This window comes from Protomyctophum bolini, assembly GCF_963924005.1.
Source record: "Protomyctophum bolini genome assembly, chromosome: 5".
Lineage (NCBI taxonomy): Eukaryota > Metazoa > Chordata > Actinopteri > Myctophiformes > Myctophidae > Protomyctophum > Protomyctophum bolini.
Genome location: NC_137866.1, coordinates 2494053 through 2513889, shown reverse-complemented (window position 1 = coordinate 2513889; position 19837 = coordinate 2494053). Strand labels below are relative to the sequence as shown.

The 19837-nt window shown below is 44.2% G+C and overlaps 1 protein-coding gene across 1 annotated transcript in view; it reads left to right on the top strand.

Moving 5' to 3' along the window:
* Positions 1-788: 788 nt before the first annotated feature.
* Positions 789-19837, top strand: part of LOC308315970 (uncharacterized protein) — a 51626-nt gene continuing 32577 nt past the window's right edge. The window contains exon 1 of the mRNA XM_080764249.1: positions 789-913. The gene's annotated coding sequence lies outside the window, so the exon portion shown is untranslated. The remainder of the gene's footprint in view (positions 914-19837) is intronic.

Sequence of the window (19837 nt, the reverse complement as noted above, 5' to 3'; positions counted from 1 at the left end):
CCCCCTGGAACTCCCTCAAGGACCATCTTATTTTATATTTTATTTTACTATGTTTTATTTTGAGTTAGTGTTTGTAAACAATTGTAAGTATTGCCTGTTAAATGTTAAATGTTTGTCTGTGTTGGACCCCAGGAAGACTAGCTTTTGTCAAGGCAAAAGCTAATGGGGATCCTTATAAACAATAAACAATACATACAAATATTGTGTCTACAGTGGAGTGGAGTACAGGGGTACGTCTGTGCCTGTTTTTTTTAAATGATGTAGCCTACTGTAGTCTGTAGGAACAAAACAGGCAGCTGTTTGTTTCCAACGGTTTGCTGCAACTGTAAAGCTAGCTGTCCCTTTTCTTTTGACAAGAACATGTGTAAACCAAAACCATAACCGTGGTTGCTATGGGAACCCGACAGGCCGACACACGCTGCATTTTCCAAAATATGAATGGAGTGTCGAACTGACCAATGGCGAAGACCCTGAACGTACCAAGTCGTGAGGAGGGGGGGGGGTCCTGTTTTAGGGGTACACTTCATAGTTTAGGGGTGATTTTATATGATGTGCAAGTATTAACGACTCAAATCGTACGGGGCTAATGAATCAACATAACAATGCATAGCCTATATATTTATATGTGTGTTATTTTGGTGATTAATTGTCTGAAAGAATGTATATTAGAACCACGACTCGTTCGAGTGTGGGTTGTTGTGGTTTGAGTTGGTATGGTCCGCGCGAACATCGAAAACATTCTTTCCCAGTGAGAAAGTGTGGTCTGGTCTGTGTGGGGAGATATTAGATAATCGATATATCGATCACACACCTTAATGATCTAATTTCGGAAACACTTCCATGGTTACTTACTTTGTCTCAAACGATTGATGATCTGATCTGTGCTGAAAACGACCAGGCGCCGTTGATTTAGGTGAGTGTGTGTTTTTATTTATTTTCGTCATGTCGTTGTTCACGCCAACTAATTTGTCATTGTTGGTTGGTTTAAAACTACAGAACGACTTCTCAGGCAAACGCTGCACCGATGCAAACTATACAAACACGTGTTTTCGTTGCCTTTTCCAATCAAATGTAACTTTTTGTATTGTAGTAAGTTAGTGAAGTGTAGCTGCTCCATACCATAGCCCCAATGCTCTTGCTGCTGCCGTTGCATTAAGAAGGCTCAGAGCTAAGTCACTTGCGACACCGAATATTTAAACAAAAACCACTCGCCTGATGTTTTTGATGAATTGAACATGGTGGAGTGGACCCTCTTGTAAATAAGTCTAGTGCTTGATGGTGTCGTCCACTCACAGTTAACAGTCTTTGTATTGAGTTGTGCTTGAAATGTAGCCTACTGTAATTCTGCAAACTGTTGTAACTTAATCAATCAATCAATCAATCAATTAATCAATGTTGCTTGTATTACGTCAATAATTCACATGTTTGTTGAGTGAGTGGAAACACGACAACAATCGACTATACTATAGGTTTAGGTTAAATATACATGAACATGCACATTTAATTATGTTTGTTTCCTGTCATCTTACTCTAATCTTGCAATCTTATTTTTAAGTCTCGTTGGAAAATGCCTAACATTGTCTATTATTTGAGCCAAACCATAGCTTTTCAGCTTTTTGCATCATCATAGTTCATAATCCACAGTGGTTACAGTAGTGTAGTCAAACCCAACCATAGAGGTCAGTCAGGTCTAGAGACTGTAATAGACCCTGTAAGTCTGTTTGGTCATTCTTTGAATCGTCATTTTCCTGAAATGACCACCATGGCATGGGTCCTCCTAGTTATAGTAAAAAGCTACTTTTAGCACTGAGATGATTGCTGTTTGGAAACCTCAGCTCAGACACTACAGCCTTAAAATGTCTAAACCTGGGCTGTTGTGATGATTCCTGTATACTGTATTCCTGTATACTGTCTAAACCTGGGCTGTTGTGATGATTCCTGTATACTGTATTCCTGTATACTGTCTAAACCTGGGCTGTTATGATGATTCCTGTATACTGTATTCCTGTATACTGTCTAAACCTGGGCTGTTATGATGATTATTCCCAGAAGGGAAGAGAAAGGTGTGATGTATTGTTGTCTTGTAATAGTGGAGGATATCCACTTCAGAACCGTGGAATATGAATATGAGTCAGGTCTTTTCCTTAACCCATTCTGGGTGGGAACCCCTTTTGGTGTTTTGGTGTTTAGTTGTAGTACTTTAGCTATTGAAAAATAGCAGATCTACAAGCTCGTAGCGCGGCACTCTACGAGCTTGCAGGTCTGCTATTTTTTGAAGAAATTGTGAAAATGTGGCACAGATCTTTATATATATATATATATATATATATATATATTCTTTCAGAGCGAATGTTTTTTAACTCAAATCTTTCCTTCTGAGGGTCCCTGGAACAACATATTTTCAGATGAGGGGGTCAGTGGCCAATTACAGATAATTCTGGGGGTCCTTTGAGAACGACTGACACATAGAAACATATAGAATTTTTTCAGAAAACTGTCAGGATTTATTTTAGAAGACCCTGTATAGAATCTGATCTCAGGCCTAAACGGGTTAACCCATTGACGCCTGGTGTAACGTATACGTTGTTCTACCCTTGATGCCGGCCGTGCTCTCTGTGTCTCATCAGCTATTGCTATACATGTAGCAACATAACTATTTAAAAAATCATCAGAATTTGAAGGTTTTCAGAAACCTTAGGTCAGGCCCTAGAAGGCGTTCCCAGATTTGGCCTCAGGCATCAACGGGTTAAAGACCCTATAGTTGGACCATGGCTGTGTCGTCCAGGTTTATATTTATAATACACCCAGCTGGGTCTTCACTATAGTTGTGTCGGCCTGTCGGGGGTCATTTCCGCTCCCCAGCGGCGCCGCCCGGACAGGATGCACAGAGACAGACGATATTGGTGGTAAATCAGGCCTCCCCTTCCTGTATTGACTCCTTTCCTCCGCTGGCTCTGCCTTTGAAACTTAACCCATTCTGACCTGAGATCAGATTCATACCAGGTTTCCACTGGACACACACTGGTCTGATGAACCCATTCTGACCTGAGATCAGATTCTAAAAATGTCAGTCGTTCTTCGATTTTTCAAAAATAGCAGACCTACAAGCTCGTAGCGCGCCACTCGGTGGCGCGCTATGAGCTTGTAGGTCTGCTATTTTTCAATAGCTAAAGCATAACATGATGCCAACACCAAAATGGGTGCCCGGTCAGAATGGGTTAATAGGGACCCCCCAAACTGGTGTTGTTTTTGGCAGCACATATTTAGATTTTTAGTTTTAGTCATTAGTCTCTTGAATGGTTTTCATTTAGTTTTAGTCACATTTTAGTCACCTTGGAATATCTCAGTGTTGGTGTATTTTATTATTATTTGAGTCGACTAAATCTACAGTTGATTTAGTCGACTAAAATAAATAACTATTTTGGCGGGCCTTGATGCCGTCGTAATGACTGATTTTACACATGCTGAAAATAGCAGATCTAGAAGCTCACAGCGCGTCGCAGTGTGACGCGTTGTGAGCTTGTAGATCTGCTATTTTCAGCATGCAACCAAGTGTAAAATGACTCATATACTGGATCTCTTGTCCACTAGTCCCTTCCTAACATTTTAGTCTAGCTTTTATTGGTTGACAAAATTGTCAGTATATTTAGTCTTAGTTTTAGTCATCATAGCTATAGTGTTCATTTTTAGTTTCCATTTAGTTTTCGTCAGTGAAAAAAGGTAGTCGAGGAACACTTTTCGTCTTGGTTTTAGTCGACGAAAACAACACTGTGTTTGTCAAACATTACATTTGATAAAAGAAACACAACCCACAATGTGTTGTTGATATCGTAAAACAAAGTCATCGTCACAATTAACCCATTTAGGCCTGAAAAAAAGGGTCTTCTAAATCCTGACAGTTTTCTGAAATACCCGTTTTCTAGGCCTATATCACTCAATATTTCATGTCAAGGACCCCAAAGATTATCTGTAATTGGACTCCGAGACCCCCATCTGAAAATATGTTGTTCCAGGGACCCTCCAGAAGCAAAGATTTGAGCTAAAAACGTTCAGTCTGAAAACATATATTCCAAATTTGAGGCACATTTTTACGATTTCTCAAAAATAGCAGACCTACAAGCTCGTAGCGCGCCACTCGGTGGCGCGCTACGAGCTTGTAGATCTATTTTTCAATAGCTAAATTATAACGTAATGTTTAAAACACCAAAATGGGTCCCCGCCCAAAATGGGTTAAAAAGTGTGAACAATCTATCTGGAATGCTTCCCTGGCGGCCAAACAGAAAAACAACAGACACACATACCACCTTGTAATTTTCTTTCTTAACTAATCATTCCCAGCTGAGGAATGTGCAGCACCCTATGGCTTTGAAAAGGCAGTTTAAAAGCATGTCAGTGTGGTGTCTTTTTTAAAAGGTACTCGCTGTGACCTGTGGCGTGAAAATCTGTAAAGGAAAAGTGGTTTTAAATGGGTGAGAAGTGCTAAATGGAAGCAGACTCTGGGCTCATTGTTGGTTCACCTTCATGGATATAGAAACCTTTCTTTTTGTTCAGAGTTTTCCAACAACAGTGAATACATTTGATTGAGGGACTGCCATTGGATTTTTTTTTAATTTTCATATCATAATTATGAAAGCAGGGAATCATAGCTTCAAATTGACATATTGGTTGTTCAGTTTGACCCACCAGAATTTGGAGATATGGCTTATAGAGTAATGTCTGGCAGAGAAACAGCGAGTTGAGAAAACAGGCTTGAAAGGTTCACTTCTGTCTCTAACATTACACCTAGCTACATGTTTAAGCATTTATTTCATATTTGCATGTCTTCTGTGGTCTCTAACATTACACCTAGCTACATGTTTGGGCATTTATTTCATATTTACATTATCTTCTGTGGTCTCTAACATTACACCTAGCTACATGTTTAAGCATTTATTTCATATGTACATGTTTTCTGTGGTCTCTAACATTACAACTATAGCTACATGTTTAAGCATTTATTTCATATTTACATGTCTTCTGTGGACTCTAACATTACACCTAGCTACATGTTTGGGCATTTATTTCATATTATTTACATGTCTTCTGTGGTCTCTAACATTACACCTAGCTACATGTTTGGGCATTTATTTCATATTTACATGTCGATTTCAGCTCTGACACTTATTTCAGACATGCTCTAGTATGTGAATAGTCTGCCTGCATGTGCTATAAACTCATTTTTGGTGAAAAGCTGTAATTTGCGCGATGGCAGACTCTCAGTAAAATCTGGTCACAACAGTCCTTGACACACTAGTGCACATGTGCAACAGCGATGAAGAGGAACAACATTCTGTTATTCACATTTAGCTTTTCTTTCCACAAAACAAGGCTTCTTATTTCTTCGCATGAGCAGCTGAGGAACATCAAATGGGAGACAGACAGGCAGCCCCACAGTAGGCAAAGTCTGGAAAGAAGCTTATGTGGGTTCTTTCTTTTAACCGATGGCCGAGGCCCAAAACAACACACTGGTGTCCCATGATCTCCCACTCTCCCATCCAGTGGTAGGGAGGGGGGGGGGGGGGGGGGGGGGTGTAAGTAGCCTTGCAGAGCCATGAGGCCCTCCTGTTTCTGTAGCCATGAGGGCAGGAGCCTCTCTCCTGTTTCTGTAGGGATAGTATACTGTGTAGCGGACCCAGCTGGCAATAAGGAGTTGGAGATCGACTGATGAATGTTACCATTTTATTTGTAAACTGTCACCGTGAAAACTGAAAGAAAAACATATAATACATCAAAGATCAATAAACATCACATCAATAGCGTCACATATCAGTACATCATATAAAGTAAATGGTATTTATTTTCAGGAAACAATGAAACTCCAAAAAAAACATTCAGTGAACAATAACAAGAAAACATAAAAAACAATAATACCTTTTTCCCCTTCCAGCTAGGCGCTAAATCATTGAGATGTGAACTGCTCATCTCTCTCAAGGTCCATTCTTGTGTTCTCTCAAAGTTACATGCTTGTGTTCTCTCAAAGTTCCATGTCCATGCCAAACAATTCCTCTCCCTGCACCTCTCCCAGCTGGATTTAAATAGCCCTCTGATGACAGCCGGAAGGAGCTGGCTGGCGCTTCCGGCCATACTCTTCAAAATAAAGTTCAGCCTTCTCGGGGTCCGTTACATACTGTATCTCAGGGACTTAAACCCCAATCCAACCCTTGATGCTGAGTGTCAAGCAGGGAGGCATTGGGTCCCGTTTTCTACAGTCTTTGGTCTGACCCGGCCGGGGATCGAACCCTGACCTCCCAGTTTCAGGGCGAACACTCTAATCACAATTAAGGCCACTGAGCTGGTTAACCTTTTCTCTGCTTTCTACGTTTATAATCGTAGCTAAAGGTAAAGGTGCTAACTACGTACATGTCCGTATATAGACAACCGTATACTCCATATATGAAAGCAGCGACCGTCCATTCACTTTTTTTTTTTGCATTGCTCCGTTTGCTATGGAGAGCCTCCGTCCCCACCAGCTATGGGATTTTTTTTAATCCAGCTCCTTTGAGCCTTCATTATAACAGGATTTTCGAAGCGCTGTATCTCTAAAAGCTTAGAGCGCTGTCCACGGTGAGCCATCCTGATGATCGTAAATCATTTGGGAGTTTGTATGTTATCACTGAGCACATGTAACTGTTTGTAATGATAGCTAAGGGCTCTGAGCTACGACTAACTGTTTGTAATGATAGCTGAGCTATGGCTAACATACAGTTTATGTGTTCAGTTTCCACTATCAAAACAGGAGACGGACTCCTGCTTATGTAACGTAATTGGATGTGTTGATTCAACGCGCCATGTTGGGTAACACAACCCTAGCCTCTTTCTCATTCTCGAGCGTGTGAGCCTTTCTCGACGGGCTTTGGTTTGGACAGCAGTGCAGCCACCTTATCATGCAAGCCCCGAGGCTTAATTAGTTGATTATAAGGTTGTTAGTTGTCGAGATAAGATAAGATGAGCTTTATATTGACACAGGAGAGGACCACGTCACCGTCTAGCAGCATCATACAAGATGCAGAGTATAAGATTAAAAGGCACTGTGGCCTGGGCCGGCCTAGCGGTCCAGGCACCTTGGCTGGTAGTCCAGCATGACAAGAGAGTCGTGGGTTTGAGTCAGTGTTTTCGTCGACTAAAACTAAGACAAAAAAAAAAAATCACTGACTGAAACTAAATGAAAACTAAGCTATGAATATGATGACTAAAACTAAGACTATATATACTGACAATTTCATCAACAAATAAAAAACTAGACTAAGATTTTAGGAGAGGACTAGTGGACAAGAGATCCACTATAAGTCATTTTACACTTGGTTGCATGCTGAAAATAGCTGTAAAATCAGGTCTGCCAAAATACATTCTAGTCGACTAAATCAACTAGACTTTAGTCGACTAAAATCTTATGATATTTAGTCGACTTAAACTAGACTAACACTAAGATCTGTGACTAAGATCTAGTGACTGAAATGTGACTAAAATTAAAATTTGCTGCCAAAAACAACACTGGTTCGAGTACCGGTCCCGACGAACCTTGCGGTGTGTGTGTGCCCGCCCCCACATCTCTCTCCCCGTTTCCTGTCTGTAAATCTATCAATAAATTAAGCCCCAAAAATATATATTATAAAAAGGGCAACTGTCACTTGAAAGCCTCATTGGAAAGTCAACAACGATCTGTTTCCCTGTTGGGAGTATCTGACGCTAGACATCTATTCTATGACGTGTCAAAGTTATATTTCAGGCCCGAGGGGACAAATAAACACGTCGTATGTTATGTGTGCTCTTTCTTGAGCACATAAAGACAGAAATTATGTAATTATGCAGAGTTTTATCGTTTTTGGAATGAAGCGATGATGATGCATCACACATAGTTTGCATTTGTGAGGAGTTATCTGGCTTATGTAAGTGTAGGGTGTGTAATGATGGAGCTATGTAGGACTTTCTCTTTTACAGAGATTTTGTGCTTATTTTCTTTTAACCCGTTCTGGATGGGAAGGAATCCTTTTTTGGTTTTTAAAGCATTGTTATGCTTTAGCTATTGAAAAATAACAGACCTACAAGCTCGTAGCGTGGCACCGAGTGCCGCGCTACGAGCTTCTAGATCTGCTATTTTTTTGAAAAATCGTGAAAATGTGTGCGCAAATCTTTGAATATATATTCCTTTCGGAAAGAATGTTTTTAACTCAAATCTTTGCTTCTGCGGGCGGTCACTGGAAAAACATATTTTGAGATGCGGGTCGGCGGCCAAATTCATATAATTCTGATGCTCCTTGACATGAAATAGTTTGAGAACCACTGACAGAGAAAGTAGAAAACATAGGTTTATTCAGACAACTGTCAGACATTTGTAGAATGTCGACCTCAGGTCTGAAATGGGTTAACCAGCTGTTTCCCTTCCTTTGTGGTGTTTTGGTGGCAGCATAGCCAGCGTTGCCCTGCTGTGAACTGTAGCCTGGCTGGTTCTGTTCACCCCAACCTGCTGTGAACTGTAGCCTGGCTGGTTCTGTTCACCCCAACCTGCTGTGAACTGTAGCCTGGCTGGTTCTGTTCACCCCAACCTGCTGTGAACTGTAGCCTGGCTGGTTCTGTTCACCTCCAACCTGCTGTGAACTGTAGCCTGGCTGGTTCTGTTCACCCCAACCTGCTGTGAACTGTAGCCTGGCTGGTTCTGTTCACCCCAACCTGCTGTGAACTGTAGCCTGGCTGGTTCTGTTCACCTCCAACCTGCTGTGAACTGTAGTTGGCTGGTTCTGTTCACCTCCAACCTGCTGTGAACTGTAGTTGGCTGGCTGGTTCTGTTCACCTCCAACCTGCTGTGAACTGTAGCTGGCTGGCTGGTTCTGTTCACCTCCAACCTGCTGTGAACTGTAGCCTGGCTGGTTCTGTTCACCTCCAACCTGCTGTGAACTGTAGCCTGGTTGGTTCTGTTCACCCCAACCTGCTGTGAACTGTAGCCTGGCTGGTTCTGTTCACCTCCAACCTGCTGTGAACTGTAGTTGGCTGGCTGGTTCTGTTCACCTCCAACCTGCTGTGAACTGTAGCCTGGTTGGTTCTGTTCACCCCAACCTGCTGTGAACTGTAGCCTGGCTGGTTCTGTTCACCCCAACCTGCTGTGAACTGTAGCCTGGCTGGTTCTGTTCACCCCAAAACGAGGGAATCCTCTCTAATTGAAGGCTGTCGCAGATGTCAGTGGTGGCAATATTGCAGCTGGTGCTTAACATAGCACACACGCACACACACACACACACACACACACACACACACACACATGCACGCGCACGGCGCACAGTCGCACAAGCATACACAAATAGACACTAACACTAAATCTAATGTTACATCAGCCCAGCCCAGCACGACTTCAAGAAAATGTTTGTCCTCCAAAAACTACATTCTATTCATTGCACAGAATCAATATAGACTGGAAATGATACACAAACAACAACACACTTCACCATCACCATAGTAGTACTTGTGGGGGTGAAGAAGTACTATTCTAGGCTGCAGTATTTTGGTACAGCAGCAACAGACTAGTCAACAGAGAGCATAGGAAAATATAATGGAGGATGTGTTTTTCCACAGTCTGTCTGTGGAGACGTTTGGAGGTTAGGGTTTTAACCCGTTTCGGCCTGAAGTCGAAATGAAAAAAAAAAAGTCTTTCAAATTCTGACAGTTTTCTGAAATACCTCGTGTTTCTGCATCAGTGGCGCTCAATATTTCATGTCAAAAATTATATGTAATTGGCCACCGACTCCCACTCCCATCTGAAAATATGTTGTTCCATGGGGGACCTTCTCAGAAGCAAAGATTTTGAAGCACAATTTCACGATTTTTCTAAAATAGCAGACCTACAAGCTCATGAGCTTGTAGATCTGCTATTTTTTCAATGGCTAAAAGTATATAACATAATGCTTTAAAACACCAAAAGGGCTTCCCGTCCAGAATGGGTTAATTCCTGACGTGTGGCCCCCGTACGAAGCCAAGCCGACCACGGTGGAAGAGACGGAGCGCTGAGTCCTTTCCCAGGCTTAGACTGACAGAGAAGCAATGTGTGTGTGTGTGTGTGTGTGTGTGTGTGTGTGTGTGTGTGTGTGTGTGATGGGGGGGGGGGGGGGGTGGGGGACCGGGGTGTTGGTAAACTTTACAGTAAGATGCCCTCCTCATCGTGGGAAGAAGACATCTCCCCACATGGCCCATATGATATATTGCCGTAATGATAAGGGTTTTAGTCACATTGTCTTTGTTCCGGGTCTGAGTGAGTCAGGGAACCGGCCCGGCCCGGCCTCGCTCGGTCAGCGTGAGGCGACGCCTTGTTGTGATTCTTCTCTCTTCGCTCTTTCTCACTATTAAACTGTAACTCTTTCTGTTTGTTCTCTCGCTCTCGCTCACTCCCGGCTATCTGTCTGAGCATACTATAGACTAGCGTCGCAGTCCCGCCCTCTTTCATGACGACGCCAGGCCCAGGAAATGATTCCCAATGCATTTTTCCCCTTAGACACTTCAAAAGGTAATTATTTAAAGACGGTTACGGCACGGACAAAGCCAACTCGAGTCGTGACAACTCATGACAACAAACACAATATTTTGGACCAAACAAATAATTACAAAGAAGAAAAACAACAAAAAAGTATTTTTCTTCTTTCTAATTATTTGTTTGTTTTCGGCCTAAAAAATGGTGTTTGTTGTCATGATTTGTCACGTTTATTTGGACAGGACAATGCATATTAATGGACGTAAATACACCGGATTTAGCAAAGATGCTCATTTTCATCCGCAGTCCTCACAAAGAAACACAAAAACAGAAAACAGACAGACAGACAAACAGTGGAATACATTTACATAACATTACATTTAGGGAACACAGCATAAAAATACACCTAAAACAAGATCACAGATGGTTGCAGCTTATTGGTCATCATGGAGCCTTGTTTCACCTATAAGGATTTGTTCTTTATTAATCCATTCTGAACGGGAACCCCTTTTGGTGTTAGCATCATGTTATGCTTTAGCTATTGAAAAATAGCAGATCTACAAGCTCATAGCGCGCCACCGAGTGGCGCGCTATGAGCTTGTAGGTCTGCTATTTTTGAAAAATCGTTAAAATGTGTCGCAAATCATTGAATATATATTTCAGAGCGAACATTTTTTATTAAAATATTTGCTTCTGGGGAGGTGGGGTCCCTGGAACTACATATTTTGAGATGGGGATCCGTGGCCCAATAGAGATAATTCTGGGGGTCCTTGACATGATAAAGGTTGAGCACCACTGATATAGAAACATGGGTTTTTCAGGAAAATGTTAGGTTTAATCGACCTCAGTCCAAAACGGGTTAAACCTTGAGTGTTTTGCCGGTTGTCTGCCTCAGCAGTATCTCTTCTCTACTGCAAATCATACAATCATAGAAAGTGCAGTCTGTGCTGTTACTGTATCACAATATATATGATAATATATATATACCATATCTCTGAAAAGGCACATCGTGGAGACATTGTATATCCCATTATCTCTCTCTATCTTCTCTTGGATGTCTGTCTCCATCGCTAATATGTTGTGCGTGCGACTGTGTGTGCGTGCGTGCGTGTGTGTGTGCCTGCCTGTGTGTGTATGTGCGTGCAGCGTGCGTGCGTGTGTGTGTGTGTGTTGTGTGTGGGGTCTCTCCTCTCAGTTTGGCCCTGGCATGGCGCTGTGCTGTTTATCGGCAGCCATGTGTGGACCCATGAGGTCATCTCTTGTTACCGCGGCTTGTCAGGGCGGACGGCCTCGCCAGGCCGCGTAATCTACCCGCCTGGGCCAGATTACACACACACACACACGCACACACACACACACACACACGCACACACACACACACACACACACACACACACACACACACACACACACACACGCACACACAAACTGTCATTACACAATCTCATTCCAAATGGTGTGAGCGTAGCAGTGCTGTGATGCGCACACACACACACACACACACAGTCACACAGTCACACACACATGCACATAGCCGCACCGGCACCACATGTAGTTGTATAAGAAACCCGCAATATTGTACAATAACACACTATTCTACACTTGGAAACAACACACACTCTCCCACACTGTATAAATGTAGTAACATGTGTTTCATACACGCTATAAAACGCAATACTATCCTATAAACGTTATAAAGGGTCTGTGGCGGAGATGGATATATAGAGCGACCGGATGGAAACTGAAAGGTTGCCAGTTCGAACCCTGTGGTGCTCCCCCAGAGTTAGGGTGTCGAAGTGTCCTTGAGCAAGACTCTGAACCCCCTAATTGCTCCTGATGTGCTGGTTGGTACCTTGCATGGTTTCTGACGCCATCAGTGTGTGAATGTGTGTGTGTGGATGGGTGAATGTAATGCACGATCTATGTAAAGAGGTGCTATATAAATGCATTTTTCCCATTTGTCTGTATGGCTTTGTTAAGTTTGACCACTATGCTGAAGTGATGTAAACAGGTTTTCAATGTAATGAGTCCCAGGATGCAGGGATGGTCTTTTAGAAATGAGTCCCAGGGACATTTTATGAGTCCCACTTCAATGACGATAGGAGTCATATTTTGCCCTTTTTTTTTTACAAAATGCAGCATTTAACTCCCATATGGTTTTATTCATGTAGAAAACAGAAGAAGAAATGATTATTATAACTGAAGCTAGCAAAATAAACTAGAATAATAAAATAGTACAGTAGTGTATCCTGTGGATGCAGATGCATTTGTTTTCTTGCGTCCCTTAAACCATTCTGAACGGGAACCCGTTTTGGTGTTGGCATCATGTTATGCTTTAGCTATTGAAAAATAGCAGATCTACAAGCTCATAGCGCGCCACCGAGTGGCGCGCTACGAGCTTGTAGGTCTGCTATTTTTTTGGAAAAATCGAACAGCGACTGACATTTTTAGAATCTGATCTCATGCAGGTCAGAATGGGTTAATCAGACCAGTGTGTGTCCAGTGGAAACCTCGTATGAATCTGATCTCAGGTCAGAATGGGTTAACTATAAACTGCGTTTTGGGATAAGAAAATGCACCCTATTTTAATCTCTGGTATCAATATAGTCATTGCTGTGTAATGATTGGTCTAAACGCAGCATATTGTGTCTGTCGTGTGTCACGTGAGGACTTTCTGCTGCCTCGGTTCTCTGGTTCTGGATTTCCACTCTCATCTCATCTCCGTTTCCCCAGTCCTCCTATAAGCCTCCTCTGGCCTACATTATGCCAGACAGGAAGGAAAGGGGGTCAGGTGACCCTGCTATATGGGCCTGTGGTGGATGTCCCCCCCCCCCCCCCTGTCTTCTGACTGAGCCCCCCCCCTACCCCCCTCTATAGGAATGAGGTCAGGCTGACCCCTGTCCTGTGTAATGTCTGGACTCTGTGGACCTCAGGGGAGGTCAGGGAACTGTTGAGACACAACTTCTGTTCTGCCAGAGAGAGGTTTTTAATACTCGGGACGACATGTGGCTTTTTGAAGAGGTGTCACTTTACAGCAAGATAGTCATACATACACGGCACTACAACCGCCTTTTATACATGACACTATTAAATACATTATTATTATTATTGAGTGGTGCAACCACTCCAAGGAACAGCAATGTATCTATGTGGCCATGAGCACCTGTATATGACTATGACTACCAGTAGGGGCGCTGTTGTGCCAGAAACGGAGAGAGTGAGATAGTATTACTGTATGTACTGTTGCCTGCTAATGATAGAGAGAGAGAGGAGAGGAGACAGGGGGGAGCCAAACAAACCCAATTGACTGACTTCTATATGTAAACCAAGATGCATTAGACCCCCCTCTCTAAATACTGTAGCTTACAGTATACCCCCCATAGCACCCCCAGTCAAAACAGTCTGGACCCGTCGCAGTCAGTTACAGTATAAAAGGTATGCGCGTGACATCATCATCATAAATGGAAGTTATGCAGGAATGTCTATTAGTACTGAGTGGCAAAAACCTATTTTCTGGCCTCGACAGCCCATACATCCAAACAGAAAAATCCTATCAGATTGCATTAAATGACTTTAAACAACATTAAATACCCTTTGTCACTCACTTTGCCACTCGATTTGCCACTGGATCTGCCATTCACTTTATGCATGCGCAGACCCTCTATAGGTGAAGCTGACTGACACAGATGGAGAGAGGGAGAGTTTGAGTTGATTAAGAATATAATTGGAATACTGTACTTTAGTTTATTCATCCCTGAGGGGAAATTAATTAAAAGCTGGATCAGGGAGACAAAATATTGGCGTCAGGTTTGATGCGTTGGTTTATGCTGCGAGGCACAGGACTTGTTTTCCTGAATGGACATCGAAATGAGGCCTGCTTCTTCTTTTTTTTTTTATTATATTTTTTATCCCATGATTTTGTAACCCATTTTTCACCCCTGTGTCAATCATCTAATGTGATCCTGGGCTCTACACACCCTCCACCAACCTAGTCCCCATATATGGGGAGAGCAACGGAGTTGAACTCATGCTTCCTTCATGCCTGAGTGTCCAAGTCTCTCCTTTACACCTGACAGGGGGGAGTTTCCCTGGTTGGACGTCGTAGAGCGTGGAAGGAACACGTTATTCCAACCAGTTCCTTTCCCCTCCATCAGGCGCCCCGGCTGGCCAGGGGGAGGCAGTTTAGAAACCAGGATTACAGCATGTTTTTTGTGAGGGTACCTACCCTAGGGGGACACAGGGAGAACATGTGAGGGTACCTACCCTAGGGGACACGGGGAGAACATGTGAGGGTACCTACCGTAGGGGACACGGGGAGAACATGTGAGGGTACCTACCCTAGGGGACACGGGGAGAACATGTGAGGGTACCTACCCTAGGGGACACGGGGAGAACATGTGAGGGTACCTACCCTAGGGGACACGGGGAGAACATGTGAGGGTACCTACCCTAGGGGACACGGGGAGAACATGTGAGGGTACCTACCCTAGGGGACACGGGGAGAACATGTGAGGGTACCTACCCTAGGGGACACGGGGAGAACATGCAAACTCCACACAGAAAGGCCCGTTCGCCAACCCCGCCTCGGGTATGGGAGGAGGAAACACGCAGAGTTTAATGTTTGTTTTGTCCGTTTGTTTTACATCACCATTACATATCAACATCAGTTAGACTTTTATATATTAGCGCCCCTCACTTCACACAGGTGTGATTTGTTTATTTAAATAAGACCAGTAGGTTAAAATGTGGTTTGGGTATTTGTGGACTGGAACTGTAGCCTGACACAGATCAGCACAGAGAGAGAGAGAGAGAGAGAGAGAAAGAGAAAGAGGTGATTAAGAATAGAAATTGGAATACTATACTTTAGTTTATTCATCCCTGAGGGGAAATTAAATGCTGGATCAGGGAAACAATATTGGCTTCAGGTTTGATGCGTTGTTTTATGCGAGGCACAGCACTTGTTTCCTGAAGGAACGTCGAAATGAGGCCTGCTTCTTCTTGATTGTTTGTGTGCACGTTCCCTCTCTGTGTCTGCAAGAACCCCATAGCCAGTTACCCACCTGCTGCAACCTGTAGGTCTGGTATGTATATTGTGTGCAGTGCATGCATGCGTCGTACGGTGTGTGCATTTTATCAGGTTGGCAGGATCTCTCCCTGACGCACCCCACCCTCCCTACTCAAACAGCCCAGCAGCCATCCGTCAGGATGCCAGCCTCTCCTCTATATCCCTCCCGCCTTCCATGTTTCGCTCTTTTTCCTTTCCCAGATGGCTGTGATTCCTCGCAGCACGTGAGAGCGACGTTCCCGTGCCCTGCCTGCCCGCCCCGTTGCTGGGTGGGCGGGTGAGGGGGCCACTTAGCTCTACGGTTTAACCATTATTATTTACTGCTGCCCCGCTCAGGGACCCCTCGCTGACCCTGACCCACTGAGCAGTGTGTGCTAAAACAAGCAGCGCTGCTGCACGTGTGTGTGTGTGTGTGTGTGTGTGTGTGTGTGTGTGTGTGTGTGTGTGTGTGTGTGTGTGTGTGTGTGTGTGTGTGTGTGTGTGTGTGTGTGTGTGTGTGTGTGTGTGTGTGTGTGTGTGTGTGTGTGTGTGTGTGTGTGTGTGTGTGTGTGTGTGTGTGTGTGTGTGTGTGTGTGTGTGTGTGTGTGTGTGTGTGTGTGTGGGGTTATGGTTGCATGTGTCTCAGTCAGACAGTATATCATGTCTGTCTGTGACTGTGCATGTCCTGGCCGTACGGTGTGTCTGTCATTGCGTTAGCTGGGTCAGGTGTCTGTCTGTGACTGTGCATTGCCCTGGCTGTGTATGTCATTGCGTTAGCTGGGTCAGGTGCCTGCAGTCAGTGTCTGTCTGTGTCCCAGATCTGTGTCGCATGTCGGTGCATGCCTGGGTTTGGTCCGACGCATTAACAGTCCGACAGGCCGCATGACAAGCAAACGCAACGAACCTCACAGGAAGCCACTGGTTAGTAGTCACCTGCCCACACATGTCAGGAGCCACGAGTTAAGCGTTATTCATAGTCTGGATTTTCGGTGGTGAGGTGCCCGCCGAACTACAACATGACGTCACTGAGGTGACCACCGCACTACAACATGACGTCACTGAGGTGACCACCGAACTACAACATGACGTCACTGAGCCGCGGTGAAGAGCAAACCACCGCCACCGCTCCAGCCCTTCTCTCTGTTTTTACTCACCACCGCTCAACGTTATTTCAGCTCCGGTGGTCACCTCACCACTGGAGCGGTGGTCACCTCACCACCGACAATCCAGACTATGAATGAGCCTTTAGTTTTAACCTGCCACGCATGTCGCGAGCCATGGTGTTGTCAGACTAGTTAGTATTGTCTAACCAACTGACTGCAAGCCCTTCAATGAAATATAAACAGTATACTCTTTTCATTGTGATTCACACAGGGACACTTTTTCATGGGGAAAAATTGTGAATAATATTATGAGAGAAATGACTTTTCAACTGAAGGGTTCAAGATAAAGGATAGTTTTTCTTTTCCTGGAGAAAAGAGTGACTGACTGACTGCTCTGCTTTGTTTAAATTTAAGCCTCTCAGGTTTTATTTCCATTGAAAGGCTGTATAGTTCTTTCCTTCCAACGGCTCAGCATTGTTTGTTTTGTCTTTTTGGTGGATCAGGTTCAGAAAAACGGCATCAGGGAAAGCTTTGGAAAGAAGTCACTTGTACTTATTGCCAAAGAAGAGCTGTCCATGTTTAACCCATTCTGGGTGGGAACCCCTCTTGGTGTTTCAAGCATTCTATTCTAGTTTAGCTATTGAAAAATAGCAGATCTACAAGCTCATAGCGCGCCACCGAGTGGCGCGCTACGAGCTTGTAGGTCTGCTATTTTTTTTAAAGTCGTGAAAATGTGGTTGGAAATCTTTGAATATATATATTTCAGAGCGAACGTTTTTAACTAAAATATTGGCTTCTGGGGGGGGAGTCCCTGGAACTATGTATTTTGAGAAGGGGGTCCTCCGTGGCCCAATAGAGATATTTCAGGGGGTCCTTGACATGAAAAAGGTTGAGGACCACTGACATAGAAACATAGGTTTTTCAGAATTTCTTTTAGGATTTAGAAGCCTTTTTTTTTTAAAATCGACCTCAGTCCACAATGGGTTAAACAAGCCCCCCCCCCCCCCCCTCCTGGTGCGTTTGCAGCGTGTTTGCTTAGCGTACGTGAACGTGAATGTCAACACGTATATGTTGGACATCGCTGTGTGCCAATACAATACGCCCCTGCTGCTGAAATTTGAATTTCAAACGTACAGTACGCCTTTCTTTCGTCATCCGACCCACGTACGTTATCTCCAAATGGCCAGTTTGAATTTCAACGTACTCCTTTCGCCATCCAACCCACGTATGTTCTCCAAACGGCCAGTTTTCTAAACTTGCAATTGTGCAAAGATTGAATGTTGAAATTCAAATCTATTCTTATCATTTAAGGTGTCCTAAAATCACGTGTAGTGACAACACTCATGGTGTTTATACGTTTTGTACCAAATGTTTAACTTCCAAATGTAAAACGAGATTAAAGGATTCAAGAGGATTTAGAGAAGAGGACCTTTAGTTTAGGGCCTGTTTTTAAGCCTCACTTTGTTCAGTTCAGGTTAAGAATGTTTTCTTTCTTATGTCTTATGGACAAACTGATTTTCTCAAGGGAATTATTCTCATTATTGGACAGTTTGTGTGTGCGTGTGCGTGTGTGTGTTTGTGTGTGCGTGTACGTGTGTGCGTGTGTGCATGTGTGTGTGCGTGCGTGTGCGTGTTAGAGAGAGAGAGAGAGAGAGAGGTAGGGCCTGCTTGGACATGCCAACGTGTAACATGAGCAGTAATGTGAGACGTCAGAATGGCAAGTCACATCCCTGGAATGCACGTGTGATGGTGTGTATGTGTGTGTGTGTGTGTGTGTGTGCATGTGCCCAGTGGCAGGGCTTATGAGTGTGCGTGCGTGCGTGCGCGCCCAGTGTCGGGGCCTCTGACTGTGTGTGTGTGTGCGTGTGCGTGCGTGCGTGCGTGCGCCCAGTGTCAGGGCCTCTGACTGTGTGTGTGTGTGTGTGTGTGTGTGTGTGTGTGTGCCCAGTGTGGGGGCGTCTGACTGTGTGTGTGTGTGTGTGTGTGTGTGTGTGTGCCCAGTGTCGGGGCCTCTGACTGTGTGGTGTGTGTGTGTGTGTGTGTGCAGTGCGTGCGCCCAGTGTCAGGGCCTCTGACTGTGTGGTGTGAGAACGCAGCAGTGGGACAGTCCCTGGCCTGGCCTGGCAGTAACTGTAGAGGAGAACGCAGTGGGACAGTCACTGCCCTGGCCTGGCAGTAACTGTAGAGGCCTCGTCCTCTTTCACTGGTCAGCGGCGGTCACTATAAACAGTCTCGCTGTAGCTGACGGGTCACATTTTGAAAGATGCAACTGTTTGCGGCTGTGTGTGGCGCGCCTGTTTGTTTGTTTGTATCATGTATGTATATTATGCATAACTAGGCGTGTGTAGCATAACACGCCTTATAGCATAAGGCGAGGCGTGCATAACTATGCTTTGCACTACGTCCGTCCGTCCGTCCGTCTGTCCGTCTGTCTGTCCGTCCGTCAGTCCGTGTACAGCTAATCTCCGGCACCGTTAAAACCCGGTCGATGCCAAACTTTGCACACACACTCCCTGGATACCAACGACGAACCTCTGCCCCAAACGGCCTGTTATAGCGCCACCATGAGGCCGTTTTTTTGCAAAACACATTTTCTTCATATTACTCGTACGCAATTTATCCATGCATCACTCAAAATCGGTATACGCTATTATCTCTAGTCATGTGATCAACACGGGCCTATCCGCTTCCCCCTTGTATTCCATCCCCAATGGCTATAAGATTTTCAGGAGTGACAGACACGTTTTTTTTTATACAAATTGCCGTAAATCGTTAACAAAGTGTCCGATTGCGGTGAAACACTATAGAGGAAGAAATGCCACTTGACATTATTCCAAAAAAACGATCCTATATCCTGGTGGAGACCTAGAGGCTGTGCCCCGAGGGGGCACTTTTTCTATAGTGTTGATAAGTGTGTGAACGGTGAACTCACACCCTGAGCCTTCCAGCCTGCGAAGAGTGTGTGTGCGTTCCCAACCCTGGATGAGACGTACCGTACTCTGTGTATAATTATGATGAAAGTATGCCCTTCTGGCTTCGGTGTGACTTACAGAGGACAGGAGGAGAGTACAGTATATTACTTACAGAGGACAGGAGAGAGTACAGTATATTGGAGAAGGACAAGACGGGGTAGTTGAGTCTAATTTATGCTATGCTATTATAGTCTGACAGTTGTTGCTTTGCCAAAAGAACTGATCT